Genomic DNA, 25852 nt, shown 5'->3' with positions numbered 1-25852 from the left:
AGAACTACATGCAGAGTGAGAATGACAAACAACTCACCCTCAACATGGATCTAGTCGAGGAACACAGAAATCAGGCTCACCTGAGGAATGTCGCCTACAAGCAGCGCATCTCCAACTACTACGATTCAAGGGTCAAACCTCGCTCTTTCAAAGTGGGAGACTGGGTACTGAAGAAAATATTACTCTGTGATAGAGTTCCCGAGTGAAGGAACACTCAGTCCTAACTGGGACAGACCGTTCGAGGTCGTCGGCATCAGCCGCCCTGGCTCCTACAAGCTCAGAAGCTCCGACGGCAAGACCCTTGGCCATCCATGGAATGCTGACCACTTGAAGTACTATTACAAATAGACTCACATTATACAAGTGTTAAGCTATAGTCGTTCGGCATCCTATGTAACAAAGACCATTTGGTATGAATTCAATAAAAAGGTGATTTAGCCAACTTGGCCCTAAACTCTTTTACATTCTGAGCAATGAAACACTCAAGTGTTGAAGCTTCAACGCACATGTCAACAAGATTATACAAAGGATCTATGCAAACATAGCCAAACATTCATCAATGATAGGGCAAACATTTTAAGCTTGATAATGCAAACACTTGAAGCTTGATAATACAAACACTTGCTTGATAATGCAAACACTCATAAACACGCAAAACAAAAAAAAAACTCTCAAGCTTATAACATGGCACATGCCATACAAACAACAAACTAGTGCAAGTAGAGTACATGCAGAAAGTGAAAGCACTTCTAGTCATCCTCATCTGAGGTTGAACCCCTGATCATATCACTCTGAGTCCTACCGCCATTTTCTGCATCTCCAAACTCATCATCACCCTGATGACTCTGCTCATCAGCACTAGCCTCATTGCCAGACTCATCTGCACTGCTAGAATAAACTGCAAGGTCGAAGGTTTCACCTTTTCGATGATGCTCATCTATTTCTTCACGGTATTTTCGAAGAACGCTTCCATCATCATAACGATCAAGGACAACCATCCACTTTCTTTTTTCAAAGTGAACTTCCTGGGTACAGCGAGGTCTAAGGACATGGAGAAAGGCCTGGGAACCAAAGAACTCATTCACAACAGCTTCCTTCTCAGTCGGGTTACTACTCTTCAGCTCAGAAACCTCAACCAAGGCACTATCCAACTCCCATTTAACCTTGGAAACCTCGAGCATAGTTGTCTCCAACTGTTTCTTAGTCGTCTCCAATTGTACCTTGAGTCTCAAGTTCTCACCATTCCGCCTCTTCAAACTCTCAAAATGTTGATCCTTGACTTGGATGGCCTCAGCCAAAGCTTTGCTCGTCTTCCTAGCATCATTCACAAGCTGTTTATTCTCTTTTAATTTCACCTTGCACCGCTCAGCCTCTCACAGTCTGTCGTGATACTCAGCCATGACCTGCATGACAAGACGATCATCACTACCAAAATAATGCTAATAAAGAGGAGAAAACAAGGAAATGACAAAGTAACACTCACATATGAAGACAGCTTCAACATCCGGTCACAATCCGATTCATCTTTAGCTAAGGGCTCTCCGAGCTCATCGAAAGTGAATCGACGCCCTGCCAGGCAATTGTTGATATACCCAAAGTCCTTTGGCCGCATGGCAAACTTCAAATCCTTCCAAGGGACACTGCCAACCTCTTCCTTATCTTTACCCTCGCTGCTAGAACTAAGAGTACCTTTCTGCCCAATGTGTTCCCTAACTGGAGGAAAGATAGGATTGATAGTAGGAAGAGGAGGCAGCAATCGCCTATCTTCCCCAGCAACTATGGCAGCAGCACATCCAATGGCCTCAGCTTCAGCTTTCTTCGAGGTAGCAACCTTGAGGACTTCTTCTCGAGACTTAGTTTTAATGATTGGTCTCACTCGATGCTTGCGAGCTTCCTTGTGAAACAGGATGTCTTCTGAAGGAACTAACATGGGCACTCTCATTTTCTTGGTGCTAGTCTCCACTTTCTTGCCTACCTTCTCCACTGAACAAGGAAAATCAAAGTAAAGAATACCACATTATATATCTATAAAAAAAATAAAAAAAATAAAAAAAAGGAAGAACAAGGATCAAGTGAAGGATACAACTTACTCGCTCGTCTCTGGCACTCGGAAACTACGGGCTGGAAACCGTACTTTCGAAACAAGGGTCGTAGCTTACCCAAATGTCTATCTTCTTTGGGCACCCTCAGTACTTTCTCTACATCAGCTAGCTCCTGTCCGCAAAGTTTGATGGTGCCTCGTGTCACTGCATGAAGAAAAATCTTAGAAGCAAGAGAAAATCACAACAATAGCAAATAACGAGAAAATGGATACATTACAACCTACAGTCTGGAAGTGAGTAGGAACACGTCGCTCAGGCGTGACACCCTTAGCATGCTCCCAATCATTATAAAGAAAGCACCAACGTTTCTTCCATGTGCAGTATGCCTCTCTCTTATCAAAGACAACACGCTCTATCTCGCTCCGACCTGCACATTCGACATAACCAGTACATGCTTTCACCGGGTGCATCTTATAACAGTAGCGCCACTGATGGAAGGAAGGCTCACCTAATCCACACTCCATCCAAATAATATAAAACCCGATCAAGGTATCCCAGAAACCAAGGTTGAGTTGCCCAGGTGCATAACCAATAAAAGACAGCATCCGTTGCAATCACGGATGCAAAGGTAAATTTACCCCCAAGGTCACTAATGCTTGGGTATAGAACATAACGTGACCCTTGGGCGGCTCAGAAGGCAATTCTTCATAACTCACCAAACGTATTCCTACACTACGGGGGATACTACATGATCGCTTTAGGGCCTCAAGCTGCTTTTCGCTATCTAACAAGTTATTTTCTAAATGGTCCGTTGTGAACTCAGAGCGAAATATGGGTATGGCGTCACAAATAACCCCCTCACCCACTAGCATGGAGGAAGAACCAATATTGGCTAAGGTTTGACAATTATGAGAATCAGAACGAAATATGGGTATGGCGTCACAAACAACCCCCTCACCCACTAGCATGGAGGAAGAACCAATATTGGCTAAGGTTTGACAATTGTGAGGATCATCCAATGTTTCTTTCGTACCAGACTCTAACAAAGGCCATGAAGACCCTGACATGGCAGGCTCAAACCTAGAGCTAGAGCTAGGGGAGCCCTCATCACTAAGACTTCCAGACTTTGACATCTACAACAAACAGAAACAAACTCTATCACTACATGAAGGATCAAAACATAAGGAAGCTCATAGGGCTTGAAGAAAAGCTCAACCAGTTCATTATGTTCCTAACAAAATACATGAACACTCAAACAATTCAACAAGAATGAAAACATCCGATCTAGTGGAGAAGACTACCAACCTGAAGATGGTGCAGCAAAGCAATGCTAGAATCCCTCTCAAGTAAAGAGCACTCTGTCTTCAAAAATCACTACAAGATGAGCAAATGAAGGTAAGGTAAAGAATGGAAACTTATCCTTCTTATATATAGTTCAACATGGCTATTGACATTCAAAATTCAAATTCAAACCATGAGAAAGCCCCACATGGAAAATCTTCAAACTTCTAACACTAGGGAGTTTCAAATTTCAAGTGTTTCAGTTCCCCTCTTCAAAAAAAAAAAAAAAGGGATGGGGGAACACAGCAGCTTCATCAATGGGATTCAACTACCAATCTCAAAAAACTTCGCACTATCTTCATTAAGATAGTGCGAAGCACAATCAATTTATGGTGCCAACAAAAGCTTCATCAATGGAGGACAAATATCAATCTCAAAAGCTTCGCACTATCTTCATCAAGATAGTGTAAAGCAAGATCAATTTATGATGCCAACAAAAGCTTCATCAATGGAGCACAAATATTAATCTCAAAAGCTTCGCACTATCTTCATCAAGATAATGTGAAGCAAGATCAATTTATGGTGCCAACAAAAGCTTCACCTATAAAGCTTCAACCCTTCAACATCAAAGCTTCACCTATAAAGCTTCACCACCAAAGCTTCACCTATAAAGCTTCAACCCTTCAACACCAAAGCTTCACCTATAAAGCTTCAACACCAAAGCTTCACATATCAAGCTTCAACCCCTATGCTTCACCTACAATACAAAATTTCAACACCAAAACATATAAAATCTTCACACACTCTTCATCAAGATAGTGCGAAGCTAATTCAAGTTTTGTATCCTAAAAATAGCTTCAACTAGTCACGCTATATACCCAAGCAAAAATCTATAGTCAATAAACCTTACCTATTAAACTATTTTCCAAACACAAAACCTTGTGGCAAATAAACAAATTTTGTTCACAAAACCAAGATTCCCTTGAACCTGTACAAAAACACGGGTCAACGCAAACATTTGTTTTGTTCTACACCCACAACATCCCTGTCATAAACAAACAGGCAATTATGTATATGTTTCCAAACATATTATAATAAATCAAACAACAAGCCAAAGTCCCAAGTTTAACTAGAAATCCAATCCAAGCAACCTCTTTCCCTCTCTTCCTCTTCTGCCTCCTTTCATCTATCAAATTTCTGCAACCTTTGTTCTTCTCCAGTGCAGCTGAATTTTGGACACCCTACAGTTCTTGAGCAGATGAACAACTTTCAAGAAGGAATCGTTTCTTTTTTAGCAACGAAAATTAAAGTGTTGAGGCTCCAAACATGACAGTCGGATTCCCGCAAATTTAAAAGCTGCTGTGATGTTTCGAAGATCTGGAAATATTCAACCGTTAGTTTGTTTTGAATTTTTGATATGTTATGGAAGAGATGATGAGGAACATATGTTGATCTAAACAAGAGAAAATGAAGTTTCGAAGCTCACAATAAGTCTGACGGGTTAACAGAAAAAATGATGAACAGTCACTCATCATACCTGAATATCTAGAGTTGTACTACTCCGACGGATCTCAAATTTGTATATGTTGTAGTTCACAAGGTGAGGAACAGCTTCTATGAAGAAAGTATGTTGAGATGAACAAGAGAAAATGGAGTTTCGAAGCTCACAACAAGTCTGACGGGTTAACAGAAAATTGATGAACAGTTACTAATCATACCTGAATGTCTGAAGTTGTACTACTCCGATGGATCTCAAATTTGGATATGTTGTAGTTCACAAGATAAGGAACAACTTTCATGAAGACAACTTTGCGATCTGAGCTATAGAGAATTGTGTTATATTACAGCAACTCAGGCTGATTAGTGGAAACAAAAAGCAATTCCACCCAAAAAAAAAAGTAAACAGCAACAAGGGCAAGCTCCCATACACCAAAGAAAAGACGAAAAAGAAGAATAACACAGAAAAGGGAGCTGGGTAGGACACAGGGTGCTTATCAAAAAGAGAGAAAAGCTACTAATTGCACTTGATCTTGTCTAGTCAGCAGCATGCAGCATCAAACACACAAAAGTTGGAAATATTTTTAGATAAGGCATATATGAAGGTGTGACATCAAAACAAGGCTTCGTTACTTTGACAAATTAGTAACAAGCAAGACACCTCATTCGGCAACTCTCCTCGCCTGAAGACTTGGGGGAGTCCCACCATATGCTACTGCACCTTGATACTCGGAAATCTCACAACCACTCAATGACTTGGATTTTTCAAGCCTCCAACCGAGAAGTTTTCCTCACTCGGGAAATTAAGGAAACACTACCTCAAACTACATGCTTCACTCACAAAGCTTCAACAATACAAGTTTCAACAAAAGAAAAAATTCAGAGAAATTTCTGAATAAGGCTTTGGTGTATTTAACACAATACGTTGAAATGAAGCAAAGCTTATTTATTAATATTTCCGATAAGCTACAAATATGTACATATACATGAGTCAAAATAAACAAACAAGAGAGAGCCTTCACAAAGGTCGCTCAGGGGAAGTTTTAGCAATCGGTAGAGCCCCAGAAAGAGAAAGCACCGGAGGGTGGTTATCCGAAGCCTCAGTACTGGACAGAACCCCAGAAGGAGGAGGCATCAGAGGTTGATCATTTGGAGCTTCATTACGTGGTACAGCACCAGAAGACGACGGCAATAAATGCGTTTGGAACAAACCCACAAACCGCTGATGATCAAGTAAAACCTGACCATCAGATTCCTTCATCTGGTCAAGCTTCCTCTTCATGTTTGTAGCATAGTCATGTGCGAGCCGGTGCAACTGTTTATTCTCATGCTTGAGCCCTCTAATCTCCTGTTTGAGACTCATCACTTCAGCAGCCAATGATTCAACTTGGCGGGTTCTAGCAAATAGGCGTTGGGCCATATTAGACATAGAACCTGCACATTGAACACTAAGAGCCAGAGAATCCTTAACAGCCAACTCATCAGACTATTTGGAAAGTAGTCTATTATCTTTGGGAGTGAGAAGGTTCTTGGCCACCACCGCAGCGGTCATATCATTCTTCATCACAGAATCCCCAACGGTAAGAGGACCAGTAGGGGAAATGAAGGATGGGCGCCATATGTTGTCTGGAGAAGGCGTGGCTGTCTTTTCTCCAAAGTTCAAGTCAAAACGACGGTCGGAGGGGCCAGACATTTTCAAAGGTGTTGAAGAGGGAAGAGGTCAGACAAATCAAGATCTTAGAAGTGCAAAAAGGGAGTTTCTACTGGTGGAGATTCAAGTGTGTTGTGGAACTTAATGCCAGCCTCTATAAAAATCTGCACTCGACGGAGCTTCAGAAATCGAAAAGGCGTTTACTTTCTCAAAAGCTGAGCTGCTCAGAGACCACGAGGGCCGATCTAAGAAATCGAAGAGGCGCTTGCTTTCTCAAAAGCTGGGCTGCTCAGAGACCATGAGGACCGATCTCAGAAATCGAAGAAGCACCTGCTTTTTCAGCCTCGTCAACACCTGTCACATGCACACTCAGCTTTGCGGAAATTACGGGCAATCTGTCGAAGATTTCTGGTGAAGTAGAAAGCACGTGAATCTTACTGTTTAATCACCACTCTCCACACGCATCATCAACTCCTCGGGTACCACATATAACTTTGCTAAAGATCTCTGACAAAGTTTAGGCACGAGAATTTCGAAGTTCCAGCTACCCTACTATTACCCACAAGGGTAAAGGAACAGCACCACTGCTTGACAACTGGAAAGTCCCTATGTGTGTCGACCTCCGTGTTCCGGGGCAAGATAGGCTGGCAAGAACGTCCAACCTTTACTCACATTCGAGAAAAGACTCCCACCATAATTACTTTCTCAAAAACCGAAGCAGCACCGCTTTCCAAATCTCAAGAACCAGATCCCCGACGGGATTGCTTGTTCGAAAACCGAAGAGGCACAGCTCTCAGAATTTCGATAGCCAGATTTCCTTAGATAAAGCTTGTCTGTAATCTTCACACGCAACATCAGCTTTCCAGATACCACATACCATTTTTTCAAAGTGCTCTGACAAAGTTAAAACACGTGAAGCTGGCAGCTCCCACTACATTGATGTGACCAAGAAGGGTAAAAGAATAGCATTACTACCTGCTATTGGGAAATCCCTATATACGTCGACCTCCCTCCCCACGAACAGGCAAACCTGCAAAAATGCTCAACCCTTTCTCGCATTCGAGAAGGCACTCTCAACATAACCTCTCAAAATACTCAGCTTTATTTCCCCCCGATAATACCTCAGCAAATAAGCCACGCTAAGAACAAGAGTATCTCATATCATCAAGGTCGAAAGCAAGAGTATCCCATATCATGCTTTCTCCCTGTCCTTGTCTTTGTCCTTGTCCACACCTGCATGACAAGGAGAAAGAGAGCAGTCAGTCAGAACCTGAAATCAAACCTCCAATCTGGAACTGACTGCCTGAGACCTTTGCCTGGTTGCTTACTTAGCATTGCTCTCGAGTACTCATCCTCAACTGCTGTCAAGGTCATGAATTCCACCAGCAAATACCTCATGACAGTTGATCAGATATTGGCTCTTTACACTGAAGCTGCCAAGTGTGGACGAGTCACTATGAAGGAATGTTCTGAAGGACCATTTAAATGCAAAGGTTGCACACTACTTCTGCCATGCAAAAGATTGAAGCAGAAGGTTCAACGGTGAGCTGAAACAGATCACTACAGCACGACACATTTCCATACCACATTCACTATTCTGTCAACAGCAAAAGTATCCCATATCATCAAGGTCGAACGTACTCTAGATTTGATGGACTTGTTTTGATCCTCAAATTCTTGAGTCGACCTTATACTCTGGAGGGAACCAGAAAACCCTCCAGCCTAGTTCAAGAATAAGCATGTGGAAAGTTACTTCTTCAAAAGAAAAAGTATTTCATATCATCTCTTCTCCATTTGCTTCTCCTTATCCTTGGTGCTATTTACGACACAAGGAGAATGAGAACAATCAACAGGAAGCCGAGGTCGAACCTCCGATCCAGGTTGCTTACTTGGAAGTCTGATTGCTTACCTTGTCTGTTACCTCCTTCGACAAATCTCCTAGCTCGGCGACTTGGGGGACTCCTACTATAGGGTTTGTATCACGCTTGACCAAGCCCGAAACTACAAGTAAGCTTCAAGTGAAATTGATACATTACCTTGTGCATCTTCATCGGTTAAAGATACCACCCCTGGATGGAGGAAAAGTACTTCCAGAGAAGATGCCACATCTACATATGAGACAGATATGGCACGTGAAAATGATACCACACTTCGGTACTTAAAAGTTTCGTGATTACTCAGTGGCTTGGATCTTGCAAGTTCTCAACCGAGGAGCTTCCCTCACTCGGGAACTTAAGGGAGCACTGTTTGTACCATACTTGACCAATCCCGAAACTACTGAGCACCGGTCAACGTTATACCGTCAAGGACCCAGAAAAGCTTCCTTTCAACCAGGAGACCAATCACAATGCGACATGTGTCGACATCAAAAGCCAATCACAGCGCGACACGTGTCAACATCAGAAGCCAATCACAACACGACACGTGTCAATGTCAGAACAAAACTAGAAACTCTCTCCTATAAATAGGGATCATTCTCCCACAATAATCTCGAATGTCATTTTGTACTAAACTATTCACTAGAACTCACAAAAGGAGAGCTTGAACCTATGTATGTGTGTAAACCCTTCACAATTAATGAGAACTCCTCTACTCCGTGGACGTAGCCAATCTGGGTGAACCACGTACATCTTATGTTTGCTTCCCTGTCCCTATTCATTTACGTACTTATCTTCACTAGTGATCGAAGCAACCAAGCGAAGGTCACGAACCTGACACTTTCTGTTGTACCAAAGTCCTCGCTGATTTTGTGCATCAACAACTTTAATTAAATAATTGTGTTTACTACTTTAATATTAAATAAGTTGATTTAAAAAATAAACAAATTAATTAATCAAACATAATAATGTTTGATTAATTAATTTGTTTTTTTTATTTTTAATTTTACTACTTTTACCCGACGAACCATTCCGTTGGTTTCTTACTAAACATTAATAATGTTTGATTTTTTGTAGGCACAATTTACTAAACAATTATGGAGGCCTAAGAGAGAGAGGGGTGCGACATAGATAGAGAGAAAGAGAGAGATGTGTAATTGTGGGTGTGTTCTATTTCACCACATTGTGCCTTTATTTATAGTAGTAGGATAGGTAAAACCTTTCCCTTTAGGATTACAACAATTAATAGGTAATCTACTCCTAATAGGAATATAAGATACATTCCCATATCTACTAGGTTTTACACAATCACATTCCTATTCCAATAGGACTGCAACATTCCCCCTTGAGTGTGTAAATACTCAAGTAAATGGTGCATCAAGTCTTCAGTGATGAAGCAAGTATAGTTGATTAAGTCGTCGGCACAATGAGCAAATGCGAGTCTCATATCAACGGAAGAATGCATAAAAAATAAAACTCACGAAACCTCGCTATGAAAAACCCAAGATGGGGAAAAACCCATAGTCTAAGGAAAAACGTGAGAAGTTGCATTAAGTCAAAACTATATGTCTTTTGGACACAAGTAGAATAGCTCATAAAGGTATGATCAGCCTAGGATGGGTGCCTCGTTAAAACCTAGTTAGGTAGCAAAAACCAGTAGGAAAAATGCTCCTAATCGTAGGAAAAAAAGTACATTAAGGTCAAGTGAGTATACTTCTTGATACTCCCCCTGAGTTTGACATAACTTCCAAATGAGAACTACAAACATTGCATAGGATAGTTAGGCATACCAATTCCTTAGACAGGCTTCTAGAAGGTTGACTTCGGCAGTGACGTTGTGTAGAGGTCGGCAAGGTTGTCGGGGATCCGCTTGCATGACTTCAATCTCCTTATGCTTTGCTGATATAGATGTAGACGCAATATGTCTTGGTGTTGACTTTGTTGATGTATCATGGCTTGGTCGGGTTAATACATGCGGCATAATCTTCATGGATCGTCGTTGGGACTTAACGATGGATGAAAACACAGCAAGTACTTCGAATATGCTCAACAAGAACTCCTAACCATGTCTCACTTGTGGTGTAGTGAAGTGAGGTGAGTCTTGGAACGATTCGAAGATTTTGCAACTAAGGTCATATCATGGACCTTCAAGATATTGTGATATCCCTAACGGTAAAGACATAACCATTTGGGGATTTTGCCTTGTGTGGGTTTGATAAGTAACCTGCATCAGCATAACAAACAAGGCAAGCATCATTCTGAGGATTAGGGGGTTGGATCCGCTCGAGATGCGTTGGGATTTGCCCATGTAGTACCTTCAAGGTACGTCTTTAATACCAATTCAGTGGTTGCGTGTAGGCACGGTGCTGCATCTTTACCAAGATCAATAGCGAAGGAGATGTCCTGTCTAAATATAATGAGCTAAGTACAACGAAGCACAAAGTTGAACTTAGATATGGAATTTCGGATTCCATAACCTCTTCAAGGGTCTCATTTGCATATAACGTATGGACGATCAAGGGTATACTCAAAAATGACACACTCAGGGTGTAGTTCAAATGGTAGACCAAAATACCATCAGAACAATGCTTCAACTTCGAGTTAAGGCATAAACGACTTTTCCCAAGATCCTTCATCTCAAATTCCATCTTCAGGTGCGAGGCAGTTTTGCTCAAGCTCTTTCGGAGTCTTAGTGAGATTCGTGTTAATGAGATAAACTATAACTCTAGCAATTTGGAATAAGACTTCATAGTTTAACATGCAAGGGCATGATTCATATCCCTAACTGATCAAATAATCACGTAGACAGGTATACCACATCCGTCGGATTTTTCAATCCATAAGTAAACGCCTCAAAACAAGTTAAGATGATGTTCCGTGGTTTTGGAACTATTTGAACCAGTCCATGTAATTCTTCGAGAACTTACATGTAAAACTCTGTATCTATATCCCCATGGAGAAAACACTAACCACATTTCATAATGTTGTTATCAATCACAGAAAGTTTGAGAGAAACCTTACGCCGTAAGGCGTGCATCATACTGCACTATTTCATTCATCTCATAACGCTTCCTTTCCCACTTGTAACACAACAGGATTATCTTGGGTAGTGTAGGAACGACAAGTCTAATACACACTTTGGTAAGGAATTTGACCTGGATTGTAATTTCAGTTGTCCAATCAGTTTTATGTTGTCACTTAGTCAACGAAACACGGTTTGATATCGTCTTTTTTCATTTATGTCGGCAGCTACCATATAAGTGAAAACATCATCGATGATAATCTCATTTCAATTCCATTTAGCTTATCCAAACTAGTATACTGGACCAAAAACTTCATGTCTTGGGAGTAATCCGGATTAATCTCATAAGATGGAAATGATTTGAGACAGCGATCGAGTTTAGATTCATTGTTATGATGTATCTTCCTCTTCTAGGGAAGTAAATCTTACGAACCGAAGATCTATTGTGCTCCAGGCCAAGACAGATTGCTTGGCTATCCACCGGTGTACCGGACCATCCAATAGGGGTGGCACACCCTTTAGGGATATTGACTCGACGTCTGTTAAGTACGCCTATCCTTGCAGGCATGTTTGCAGCTGGTATATGATCTAGTCACTTTAGCTAGATCAGAGTAATGCGTCTAGAGCAACATTCTAAAAACTAGAATTCATCGCACTTGCTTATCATACTTATGCGGCATAGGGATCGAGATGAGACATAATGGGCAACGTCCATGCAAATTCACGTCGTTCTACAGGAACGTTGACGTTCTTATCTCCCCCTAACGGCAGGAAGATTGTCTCATTAAAGTGACAACCCGCAAATGAGCGGTAAAGAGATCACGTGCAAGGGCTCGAAGAGAGCTAGTGTGAAGGAGAATCATAATCGACAAAAGATACACATCTTTCTTTGAGGACCTATAGTGGTACGTTACGGTGGCGCAACTTGACACATGAAATGCTTACCCAAATGCGTAAATATGAAAATCGTCAGATTCGTACCCAGTGATCAACTGTAACGTCATATAGGTTGGGTGGCAATGGGCCTCAAGGTGGACCAACATAACTGCGTACAAGGATTGCATGGCCCTAGGCAGAAACTGAAAACTTGGTACTTTTACCAAAATTCAGGCGATCATTTAAATTGCACTTTATGATCACTAGGCGAGGCTCTTTGGGGTGAACATGGGAATTTAATGTTCAATTATAAACCCAAAATACATGCAATACTTTATTGAAAAACCGTCGATATAAACTCTCCAGCATTATCCAGTCTCCCGAACCTTAAGGGATAAGTAGGGTGGTGAACCCTTAATCGGCCATAAGGTTTAGCAGTAATGTTTGTGGACAAACATGTGACCAGTTTGTCGATTCATCAACCAAAACCATAAATATTTATATGGTCCACATTTTGGTTGGATTAGTCCACATATATTCCCTTGAATCCACTGTGAAAAAGGAGTCGTTTTGTATCTTTGCTAGGGATGATTTAGAAATCAAATTTCCCAAAACGAGCGGGTTTTGGCAAAGTGTGCTTGTAGGCACAAGATCTTTACTTCAGGTAAAGAGATGCATCGTAGCATCATTGTTTGACCTAAGTGTCCCAAATGGTCGTGCCAAAAACAAGTAAACTGCTCAATCACCCAGCTCCAGGCCGGCCACATGTGGCATGTTCCTAGTTGGGAGACAACCCATTGGCCCCAAATCAGAGCTTCAGGTTCATTTTTGGAGTGGTGCAAAGATATTTCACTCTATTTTCTTTAGGGGTTTCATTTATGATCATTGTCATCTCGAATATCCTTAAAAACTCAACATCAGGGAGAATTTAAGGTCCCTTAAATGGTGATTCAGTACTATTCATACAACGAGGAGCGTGCCAATGCTCTTAATCAGGTTGGATAGACCTGAAGTCGTTGTTAAAGATGTGATTTAGGTGTAAAGTTAGTGTACGTTATACGCATTCATCTAGACAAATAACTTTCCCACATTCCTACCTAATCACGTGTTTAATTGAATCGATCACATGTATTAAGAAACATGATTCAATTAACTCGTATTCGAGGAAAATATCAATAAGATTATCCATAAGTAAAATATACACCAAATGTAAATCCAATAACATGAAAAAATGTTCATAAAGTAAATGGTTTACTAAGGGGATTCGCCCAACAAGGCTATCCATGTCAAAATTCTGCTCTTCTAACGATGTTCAGTGGAGCAAAATTAGTCTCACATATTGACTATGAGAATGGTACACCTCAACAACATTGGTAGTGGCACAAACGGGTGCATAACCAATGATCTATTCCATCAAGACGAAAGTAGATTTTGTAGGGTTAAGGTTCGGGAATATTATCCCTTTATTCTTGAAGTTTTAGGTCTTAGATGCCAAGGATCATGTTTCAAGCATGATGCCACACCTTGGCAGGCCCTAATTCTACCATATGTTGTAAAAACAAACTCGAAATTGGATTGTGAGATAATATGTTATTCGGTGTATCCCTGCCGAAGCAATACATCACCATTCGATAGGCTTTGACCGAATTGGGTCAAGCCATTCGGTAGATTCCAACTGAACTGGGTCAATACCTTTCTCTCACATTTGTGATAGTAATCAGATTCGAGAATTTGGTAAACTTCCGCTATCTACACTACTACTTCAGGGGCAAGTTAGAAACAAGGACGAGAAAAGTATTCTCCAGTCAAAATTCAATCGGATTTATAAACCTCAAAATTGTACTCATTAATGGACGTAATCATGATGTGTTTTAGGCAATGTCTTTCATGATTAGACAGTCCGTAAGAGTGAGCCAAAAAGCCATGGAATCCTCGATCAAGAGGTATTTCCATTTGTAATGCTTTGAGCATAAGTCTTCAAATAAAGATCATGGCGGAAGCTTATTCAACTCTTCCATGCCATTCTTGGCTTCAATGGTTTCTTAGTTTCTTGATAGTCAAGTGGAGATTCACGTCTTGTACCCCACATAAAGTGGTTTTTATTAGAAAACGTCCAAATCAGGAAAATCGAACTTGTGACGGTTCAACAATCCACTGAATTTGAAGGGAACAAGATTGTGATTGGTGCTATAGGAATGAATCATTCATAACCATCAAAGTTAGAACATTCGAGTTCTAAGACATGGTTTTCATGAAAAACGTCGGGTTTTCATGGGTGTATTGTTTTATGAAAACTTTGGATTTCAAAGGCATTAAATTTGAAACTACAGATTCAATTTAGTTTATGAACGTTTAGTTCATAAAAGAGAGGTTCCTGCAAGAACACAGAATGCAATATACAACTAAGTGTAGTGGATTTGGGTTGCTTTAGGGACTACGAAAGTAAGTCAACGGTTCAAAGAAAAGAAATAAAATATTGAATCGTTAATGTCCAAAAGTGATCTTCAGGTTAATAATTTTGGATTCATTATCAGATTAATGGACTGCAAGTCACTTTTAATTAATTCAATAGATCGGGACCATTCAGAGTCAATCGTAGAAGTAAAAATAATATTAACATATGGGTTAAAATTATTTAGAATGCTAAATAATGGCATTGGATTCAAAAATATGTGGGCATGGGTGGGTGTCTTAAGCATAAGACACGGCCCAAAGGTCCTTAAATGGTGGCTGCAGGCCACGGGGTGGATGGGAGAAACCCCAGCCACAGCTGGGTTTCATACTTGGACCAAGGGGGCACGGTGCAGGTCCAGCAAAGCTGGCCTGTTGGTTGTTGCGCGGGGAAGCCCAGCCGCAAGGCTGGCGTCATATAGGAATACGGGCCGTAAGGACTTAAGCCCAGGCAATCTGGGCTGCAAGTGGAAAACACGGGCCAAGTTGCTGCAAGGCCCAGCAAGCTGTGTGGCTTGTTGACGTAGACAGAAGGTTAGGGCTACAGGCCATTTGCTGTTGCACAATCCCAGCAACCAAAAGGTTACGGCATGCAGGCCATAGGTTTAGGGTGTAGACAGGTTTAGGGCTTCACAAAGCCCAGAAAGCATAAGCTTGCTGGTATACGGACCAAGATAGCAAATTGAGGCGTGGGGCTTCAGGCCCTGCCTAGGTGAAGTCGATGCCGAGGCCTGGTTTTTGCGTCCAAGTTCCCCTTTTTTTTCGAAATTGTTAGGGTTTAGGAAACCTTAACTTGCTTCTAATTTAATTCGATACTTTGACTCACATATTCCACATAACAATTTAATTGTGCGATGCATGAAACAAATATATATATATATATATATATATATATATATCGGAAAGAAAATATAAACATAGGGGGGTCCATGCATCATCGGGAATGTTTTCATGCTTCAAGGTCGATTCAAATATCTTACTTTATTTTAAGCGTACCTGATTGGCAGAAAACAAATAAAAGCCTTTGAATTTGTAGAAGATCCATCTCGGAAAGTCTGAATTGCATCTCCAATGCGTTGTATCACGTTCAACATAGAAAAATTAAATTGAATCAATAGCATGTAGATCAATTCAATAAAATAATTAAGTAATCATAAAATGAATGATTAAAACATAATACTCCCCTGATTGAAGAATAAACTCTCCTTAGCGCAGCATTAAGAGCGTGCTGATAGCGTGTTGTAGGCATAATTTACTGAACAATTATGGAGGCCTAAGAGAGAGAGAGGGGTGCGGCATAGATAGAGAGAGAGATGTGTAATTGTGGGTGTGTTCTATTCCACCACATTGTGCCTTTATTTGTAGTGGTAGGATAGGTAAAAACCTTTCCCTTTAGGATTACAACAATTAATAGGTAATCTACTCCTAATAGGAATATAAGATACATTCCCATATCTACTAGGATTTACACAATCACATTCCTATTCCAATAGGATTGCAACATGATTAATTAATTTGTTAATTTTTTTTTTAATTTTACTACTTTTACCTGACGAACCATTCCGTGGGTTAACTCTTACTAGACCGACGAAACTGGACGCAAAGCATTTATTAATAATTTTTTGTGTTACCTACCCAATGGCAATGTCCGTCGCATTAAAACATATTATGGGACTTTTAGATTTTAGGGCCTAAATAAGATTCTTTTTACGTTTTAACCTGGATGGTTTTGTAAATCTAATTTAACTTCATTTTATTAAAACTTACCATATTTAAGTAATTATGGCATATTTATTATTTATAACTTACCATCCGATATTGTCTATCCGTCCATAATGAATGTATTTTCTTGTGCTTCAATCGTATAAATAGATAAAACTTATTAAAATTCAATTTCTTATAATTAGAAAAAACTCAACAATAATATAAAAAAAATCATATTTTTTTAAACAAACCTCACAGGTACGAAAGTATCAACATGTAAGTTAGTTTTGGTACGATGTATCAGTACATAAGTTTCAATATGATTGCATCGTCACATAAGTTTTGTTACAAATATATCAGTACATAAGTTTCGGTACGAATGTATCAATACAATTGCATCAGTACAAATGCATCGATACATAAGTTTAGGTACGAATATATCAATACATATATTTTGGTACAAATGTATTAGGTACATAAGTTTCAGCATGATTGTATTGGTACATAAGTTTCGATACGAATGTATCAGTGCATACACTAGTACAAAAACATGTTTGCATGATGGCAACTTGCGCGACGCAGCCAAATTCGTCGTGCAAAGTATGTTTGCGCGACGCTAAACACAAAAGGTCGCGCAAATGGCCTTTGCGCTAAACACATGCGTCGCGCAAAGCTTTTTTTGCGTGACATAGGTGGCGTCGCTCAAAGTAAACTTTTTTGGTCATGGTGGAGTTTTGTGAGATTGAATTTTGAAGTAATCTTTATTAATTTTACCTATTAAAAGGAGTGAGGCTATAGATATATTGTTGAAGACTTGTTTGGGCTTCATTTGGAGTTAGCATTTGAATACTTTATCGAGGTTAACTTATATATTTACATAGAAGAAATTGTAAGAAATGTTGCCTTCCCCTTGAAATTTCCTTAATTTGTGCTATACGGTTGAATTGAGGGTAAATCCAATGCACCACAAGTAATTAAGAATTATATAGAAAACCTACAAAAGCCATGATCTTCAAAGCTAATTTTATCATCACTATTAAATTCTCAATGCTCAGACAATAGGTTTTAGTTCAATAATGAGTGGGTTGATTTTTGTGAGCATATGTCATACTTATGTAGATAAACAATGGCTACGATTATCCTATTAAATCCTTGTAGAAAATCAATATTGTCTTCCAATTTTAATAAAAGTAAGTAATTCAGGATTCATTTTCAATTTGAATCCTTTGTAAACTTGAAGACAACCAAAACATCTTTCAATAAGATTTTTTAAAACCAATATCTAGCCAAAATACACATGAATCAGTTAGATATTATATTCTTGACTTTTTCGTTATTTTTTAGTGGATTTTGGAGATTTTATGGATTTGAGGATTCAATTACTTTCTATTTTTCTTATTTAGTCACCAAGTAATTGAAGTTGGAGTGATTTGTTGTTGACCAATTCATCTTGGCTATCTTTTTCTTTTGAGTTTTGGTTCAACCTTTTGAGTTTTTTAAAATATAATTTCGACGCCAAAGTGGGCCAATGCGTCACACAAAGGCTGTTTGAGTTTTTTTTTTTTTTTTTTATGGTACCCAGTAGTGTAAATATTTTAAATTGAAGATCGAATTCATTCATTGTATCCATATAGGGTCAAGAAGTGTATCTGAAAAAAAATCATCAAAATCGGAGTTAAAATAACCGTTAAATCGTGATTTTTTTTTTTACAACCGTCGAAAAGTTGTGTTCCGTTACTTGATCTCTGAATGTTTGTATTTTGCGATTTTTGGCGTATGCGATCTTGAAGCATATACAAACAAGTTTGACGGTTGGATCATTGAAATTAGTTTCATACAATGCGTTTCCCATCAAAACAATAGATTCACTAACACTTAGAGTTTATTTATACTTTCATTAAGTATAACATAAGATTTTGTGGTATCCACTAGTGTAAATATTTTAAATTGAAGATCGAATTCATTCATTGTATTCATATATGGTCAAGGAGTGTATTTGTAAAAAAATCATCAAAATCGGAGTTAAAATAACCGTTAAATCGTGATTTTTTGTTTACAACTGTCGAAAAGTTTTGTCCCGTTACTTGATCTTTGCATGTTTGTTTTTTGTGATTTTTGGCGTATGCAATCTCGAAGCATATACAAACAAGTTTAACGGTTGGATCGTTGAAATTAGTTTCATACAATGTGTTTCCCATCAAAACAATAGATTCACTAACACTTGGAGTTTATTTATACTTTCATTAAGTATAACATAAGATTTTGTGGTATCCACTAGTGTAAATGTTTTAAATTGAAGATCGAATTCATTCATTGTATTAATATATGGTCAATGAGTATATCTATAAAAAAATCATCAAAATCAGAGTTAAAATAACCATTAAATCATGATTTTTTGTTTACAACCGTCGAAAAGTTTTGTCCCGTTACTTGATCTCTGCATGTTTTTTTTTTTTTTTTTGCGATTTTTTGCTTATACAATCTCGAAGCATACAAAAACAAGTTTGACGGTTGGATTGTTGAAACTAGTTTCGTACAATGCATTTCCCATGATAGCGATAGATTTACTAACACTTAGAGTTTATTTTTATTAAGTATAACATAAGATTTTGTGGTATCCACTTGTGTAAATACTTTAAATTGACGATCAAATTAGTTCATTGTATTCATATAGGATCCAGGAGTGTAGCTGTAAAAAATAATCAAAATCGAAGTTAAAACTACCATTAAATCGTGATTTTTCGTTTATAACCATCGAAATTTTTTGTCTCGTTACTTGATCTCTGCATGTTTGTTTTTTGTGATTTTTGGTATATGCGATCTCGAAGCATATACAAACAAGATTGACGGTTGGATCGTTGAAACTAGTTTCGTACAATGCGTTTCCCATCAAGTTCAACGGTATATATATTTACTACGTAGTTTTTAATTTATTTATTTTTTACTTATAACACTTAAGAAATTGAATGATATATATGTAAAAAAAATTATTATGGGTTTTTTATTTTAAGGACATATCCCCCGAGGTCATCACCTACTTAGACGAGACCTTCGCAAACCGGTACAAAAATTGGAAGAGCGATCTTCATGCCTATTTTGAGGAATTTAATGATCCACAGATTGCTCACCTAAAGGGTTGCCCATCCGAGTTGGAGGACTGGCCGGAGGATTGGGAATGGCTCTGCAACCATTTTACGGACCCAAAATTTGTGGTATGTACATAATATTTTAAATAATAATTCATTATTGTTTTAGTTATTTTTTTAAGTTTTTTAAAATAATTTCTTTCAAATAGTTGCACTAACATGTATATTGTGTGTTTAACAAAAGAAATCTGTTGTTGGCAAGAGAGCTCGGGAGTCACAAACACTTCTCCGCCATTCCGGTTCGAAGCCCTTTTCGTATAGGCTTGAGGCACGACATCAGGTAAAATTATTAATTTTGAAATTTTATATAATTTATTTTTTCTTATTGATTAATAAAATTTTCTTAATGTTTTTTTTTTTCTTCAGGAGGGTTTTAAGTTCCCAGAGATTGATGTGTTCAAGGACGTTTACGTTCGACCTAACTATGAGACCACTGAGTCGCTTCATGTAAGTATTTGTAATTGTTATTATTCTTATATTTATGAATCGTTCAAATATTATTTATGTTTTGTTATTAAACAGTATATGTTTTTTCTTTATTATTACAGGCTGTTATGGTGGAAAAGGGCGCTGCTGTTCTCCACGAAGCAACATCGCAACTTCCCCCAGAGACCCCGATTAAGCACGTCACTGTACCTGAGGATGTAGGTTTTCAGATCATGACTAAGGTCTTGGATCAAAAGTTCAATCGTTGTCATGGCAAGGTTGTTTAGGGTATGGGGAAGGCACGGGTTCGTGAGACGGGTGCCTCATCTTCCAGATCAACCAAAGGAGAGGTCAATGCCCTGAAGAAGGAAGTGACAACCTTAAAAGGTTAGCTTGCAGCCCAGGACGAGCAAATAAAGGCCTAAACCGAGCAGATGAAAGCCAAGAATGAGCAGATGAAAGCCGAGAACGAGCATATGAAGGCCTAGGGTGAGCAGATAAAGGCCCAGGGCGACCAAATGAGTATGATTGTACATGCCTTAACGATGTCCGATCTCCAAATCCAACTGCCAGCACCTGATCTTGCTCCACCTTCGACCAGCCACTTCGCCCAGTCGATACCCAATAGTCTGATGTATCAAACCTAGAAGACTACTTATTGTAGTTTTTTCTTTTTTTGTTCGGACATCTTGTATGTACATTTTCATATAATTTATAATTAAATACTTTTCTTGGTTTATTATTTATTGTTTAGAATTGAATTACAATATTGATTAAAAATTAAATCAAAAATATTTTTGTCAAAATAAGAAAAAAAAAAGTTTGCACGACGAAGAAATTCTGTAGGTCACGCAAAGTGTCTTTGCGCGACGTAGGGAAATGCTTCGCGCAAACCCACTTTGCGTGACGTAGGGACAAGTGTCGCGCAAAGTGTTTTGTGCGTCGCACAAGGACACTTTGCGTGACGTAGGGGTGTGCGTCACACAAAGTGAGTTTGCGTGACGTAAGGACATGCGTTACGCAAAGTGTCTTTGCGTGATGCAAAACCCTATGCCACGCAAAGACACTTTGCATGACGTAGGTTATTTCTTTGTCGCGCAAACCCTGCTTTCATAGGCTTGGCGCGACGAAGGTTTGTTAGGCAAATTTTTGTGCGACGTTTTTTGACTTTGCTTGACGAAGGCCCTAGATCACGCAAAGTGTTTTTTGTACTAGTGATAAGTTTCAATACGAATGTATCGGTACATAAGTTTTGGTACAAAATATCTTGGCACAAAATATCTTGGCACATAACTATAGTACAGACATAGGTACGTATTATGCATATACATATATATATATATATAGATCTATTTACGCTCAATGAAGAATATTATATATATATATATATATATGGCCTTTTTTATTGTGCGATCTTAATAATAATTGTCAAATTTTTTTTTTATGAGGATAAATATATAACCTACATACAAATGCTGAATAATTATTACAAATATATTTGATCATTACAATTAAATGTCAAGGACTAAAGTTTGTTTTTAATCTTATATACGGTTTTCTTCTAAAACTAATATTCTTCAATGATTGAAATAGGATTTTCTATTAAATGAATTTAACTGAAGATTTGCCATCGGTCAGATCAAAAATAATTTATTGAAATCTAAAAGTAATCTTATATACAGTTTTAATCTAAGTATAGATAATATCATTGGTTTAACCAAAAAAAAAAAACAAGGGTTGGCACGACCACCAAAATTTTGTCGATTAAACTTCAGTCCGTCGTATAAAACTCAGGCAATGCAAGTTTGCCCGCCGGATTGTCGTTGCAAATTTCGTTGGGTAAATAGAAGTTAACCAACAGAATCGTGTTGCAGTCGGGAAACTACATTTACGACGGTGTTGACACGATTAATTTTGACTGACGAACTTCCATCGGGTAAAAGATGAAGTGACGACCCTTGATTTTAAGAGACGATTCTTGTTCGTCTCGCAATTTATTTTTTCCAGTAGTGAGTGCTCAAACCCGCTGAAGAATTTCTGGTCCCCATCTGACTGATTAAAATTCTCTGAGTCTAAAAAAAGGGGTAAAAGTTTTGATATATATGTCTAAATTTTGCTTCTTATCAAAATTTCTTTCTGGTTCGTGTCCTATGTGGACTTGAATAAATAATAATAATAATAATAATATTAATATAAACAAATTAGCTTGTCACATGCCCTTACTCTAATTGCCTAGCTCACAAGGTAAGTTATATGGATATGGGGAGTACCAATTGGCAATATAGAAAATAGTTTAACTTATAAATTTATGTAAGGTCTTTCTCCATATTAATGTGTGATCAATTCTCAACATGAGAAAGCAAATATAATTCAATTCCCATATGCACTGAATGTTTGGGATAAAGATGATGATAAACAAATGGCAATGAACTTCCGTCCATATATCTAACAATCTAGTACTAGTAGCAAAATCGGTTCTACAACCCTACGATATGGGAACAAACATCAGTAACTAGTAATTAATAGTTCAAAAATCTTGTTTATATTAACTGCAATGAAAAGGACAATCACGAATTAGCTATCCAAATTGTAATGGTTACAAATGTACAGGATCGAGTAATTTCTTGGTTCTCTGCTGGGGCTTGTGGATTCAAGGGTACAAGAAGGGGTACACCATTTTCCGCTAAAACCGCAGTAGGAAATGCTATTCGGACAGTAGTGGATCAAAGTTACAACGAGCAGGAGTTATGATAAATGGCCTGGGTTTCGGAAGAGATGCGGCATTAAAAGCTATAAATCTTTTCTACGTAAAGTATACTCCGAAGACATCGAACAAGTATTGTTCGAGGCGGGAATTTCCATGGGGAATGCTTCCTGGCCGACGAGCACACAGCTCCCCGAGAGGTTGGCGCCGGTTGATGCTTTCTGTCGGGCTTCTGCTTTACTGGCGGGCTTGTCGGGCAAAGCCTGTCGAGCAAGGCTGAAAGAGAATGACAGAGTTAACTTTGAAATGTGCCTTTGTGAGGCCTTAGGTGTAGGCCTTGAGGCTCACGATCAAGATTAACTTTGAATTGCTCAGGCGTGCCACTACCATCTTCAGCATGGCAGATGTAGAACGGATGTTTGAGTTTTAATTATATATATATTCGAGAGACTATGTTAGTTATTGACAGGTGCCTTTGTGGGGCCTTAGGTGTAGGCTTTGAGACTTCCCATAAATAACTAACTTAGTACTCAAACACATAAGGTTCCTTTTGTTGGTTATATGGGTCTTATAACCATCATACTTCTGATTACCTGAGCTCAAATAGCAGAATGAATCCAAATAGGTGCCTTTGTGGGGCCTTGAATAGGCCTTGAGGCTTCCCATCAGAATTCATCCCGTACTCAATGTTCTTGCCCGAGAAATAGGATGAATCCAAATAGGTGCCTTTGTGGGGCCTTGAATAGGCCTTGAGGCTTCCCATCAGAATTCATCCCGTACTCGAACGTTATATGGTCATCATAATATAACAGAAATAAAACTAAGTGGCAGGTCGATTACTTGCACCCCAAGTAACTTCGGACTTCTTGTTTATCAAAGCTTGTCGTGGATGGGTTAAGTCCACATCAGGTTCTTTTTTATGCCTTGAGGCCAAGGACTTTTTAGGGTGATCAAATCTTATATGCCCAAGGGATTAGAACTTAGATCTGGCTTGAACTGTGAAGACATATTCAAATCGGATTCAAGCGCTGAGAGAGTCTTTTAATAGCCATATTACTAGAAATAACTTGGATACAACTTGAAGTATACAACATATTGCTAGGCTAATGAATGAAAAGACAAAAAACAAAGAAGGTCAGGCAAGGTTTAACCTTGTCGGGCAAGGCTGATCGTCTTGCAACTTCCTATCTTTGTGGGTTAACAGAAGGTTTGAAAGCTTAGAAAAGGGGTTGGGAGGTGAGTTTGTAAAAAGAAAATCGATACTACAGCAGGCGTTGAACAGGGTAGCAGAGCTATTACAAAGGGTTTGTCCCGAAAGGGATGAAGGCTTGGGTTGACTACAGCTTCGTTTTGAAGGCAAATCTGGTTTTGAGCAGAGTTTGTGCTTTTGTTTGTTTGTTTGAATGTCCTTGATTCTGACTTCTCTTTCTCCTTTTATAGCCACCTTGGCTTGGCCTCCTGTAGCAATAATCTTGCCCGAATGCAGTTTGAAGGATAATGACTCATCAGCTATTTACTTGTACTGCCATTATAAAGTACTTTTGGGCTGATTAGCTGGCTGGTCTATACCACTTGGCCCTTGGGTAGGTGAGCAAGTGGTGCAAATGATCTGCACCTAGTCGGGAAAGGCCCTTTCTGCTTTCTAGGTCTGGGCTGAGCTTCGGGTTTTTCCTTCTCTTTTTGGGCCAACTCCCTTCTAAGCCCAAAGTTTAAGTTTCAACCCAAACAAGTATTTATCACCATGATCAGATCGAACAAGTATATATCCTATTATCCTGTAATATCCTTTACATATATATTGTTTGATGGCGTATATCTCCTATATATTTGTCTGAAATTTTGAGTATTTTAAATTGATTAAAGTTCAACTGATTACATCATATGCAAGACAATAAACAAATTGTTTTGCAGCTAAATTTGAAAATTAACTTGTAACTCCCATCAAGGCCACCTAACCACAATGCTTATATATTTAGTTTAGTATTTTTTTTTCTTATTTGATCCTTGTAATCTTGCAGTTCTCACTGAATTTGACTTTCAACAAAGTGTTTGAAGTCTAGTAATTACTTTTTGCGGTTTATTATGCTTTTATTTGTAATTATTTTGCAAAAATTCTTTTAGACTAACTCTAATGGTGGGCTAAAAGCCAAATTACCCTCCAAAATTTCCCCCAAACCCAATTCAACCCAAGGGGAAAATTTGGGCTAAATGCTAAATCAAGCCCAGATTCCCCTCAAAATTTAGCTCAGAAATCAGAGTGGGCTCCACCGAACTGAGTGAAAAAGGGCGTTTGTGCGCCAAACGCAGCCCACCCACTCGCCCAACTCGTGCAACGCCTCAGACAGCGAGGGCCCCGCCCACGTGGGCCTATCGGCCACGTTTCGCAACACCTCCAACGGCTATTTCCATCCAACGGTCACGATCTACAGGTCGTTGGTTAATCCAATGGCCTAGATTCAATTTTTTTTTATATATTTATATATTATTGAATTCAACGACTAAGATCGAATATAATCAAATCTAATGGTAAAAAAAGATCTAACAGCCCAAATTTAAATACAATGGCTAAAATAAAATAAAAAGTTAGTTTGAGAATTGAGATTTATATAAGGGTAATGCTATTCATACCATATTTTTATACCACCTTAGGTGACATCTGACGTGGACAACCACATCATTTGAATTAATCAGCTTTTTAAATTTAGTTCATTATTTAATAAACTAATAATTAAGAAAAATAGTTAATTAAATGATGACTGTGATATATGAGGAGCCTTTCTCCTTCGTTTCCTTGGGTTTTGCAAATTTTTCAAATGATGTGGCTGTCCACATCAGATGTCACCTAAGGTGGCATAAAAATGTGATATAAAAATATGATATGAATAGCAAACGAGATTAGGCATAATATACTCGTTAGTCCACAAGCCTATCATGTCCAATGTCAGTTTTGTTCTACCCGCTATTTCAGGTCATTGGTAAAATGTCAATGTAGTATGAGAAATGTGTGCACATAGGTCAAATTCCATGACATTATTATTAACACGAAAAAGAATTAAAGAAAATACATGTACAATTATAAGAAAAATTTATTGGGATCCAACTAAACAATTTTCTCTACTAAATTTTCAAATTTTCACTTAATAAATAAGAAAAAAAAACATGGTTGTTTTTCTCT

The 25852-nt window shown here is 38.6% G+C and overlaps 2 pseudogenes; one reads left to right on the top strand and one right to left on the bottom strand.

Moving 5' to 3' along the window:
* Positions 1-560: 560 nt before the first annotated feature.
* LOC126616715 (uncharacterized) lies at positions 561-2914 on the bottom strand (annotated as a pseudogene).
* Positions 2915-20101: 17187 nt separating this feature from the next.
* LOC126617012 (uncharacterized) lies at positions 20102-20620 on the top strand (annotated as a pseudogene).
* The last annotated feature ends 5232 nt before the right edge of the window (positions 20621-25852 follow it).

Source organism: Malus sylvestris, chromosome 3 (genome assembly GCF_916048215.2).
Source record: "Malus sylvestris chromosome 3, drMalSylv7.2, whole genome shotgun sequence".
In the NCBI taxonomy this organism is placed as follows: domain Eukaryota; kingdom Viridiplantae; phylum Streptophyta; class Magnoliopsida; order Rosales; family Rosaceae; genus Malus; species Malus sylvestris.
Note: the sequence above shows the minus strand (reverse complement) of the source record. Positions and strands in the feature narration are given on the sequence as shown.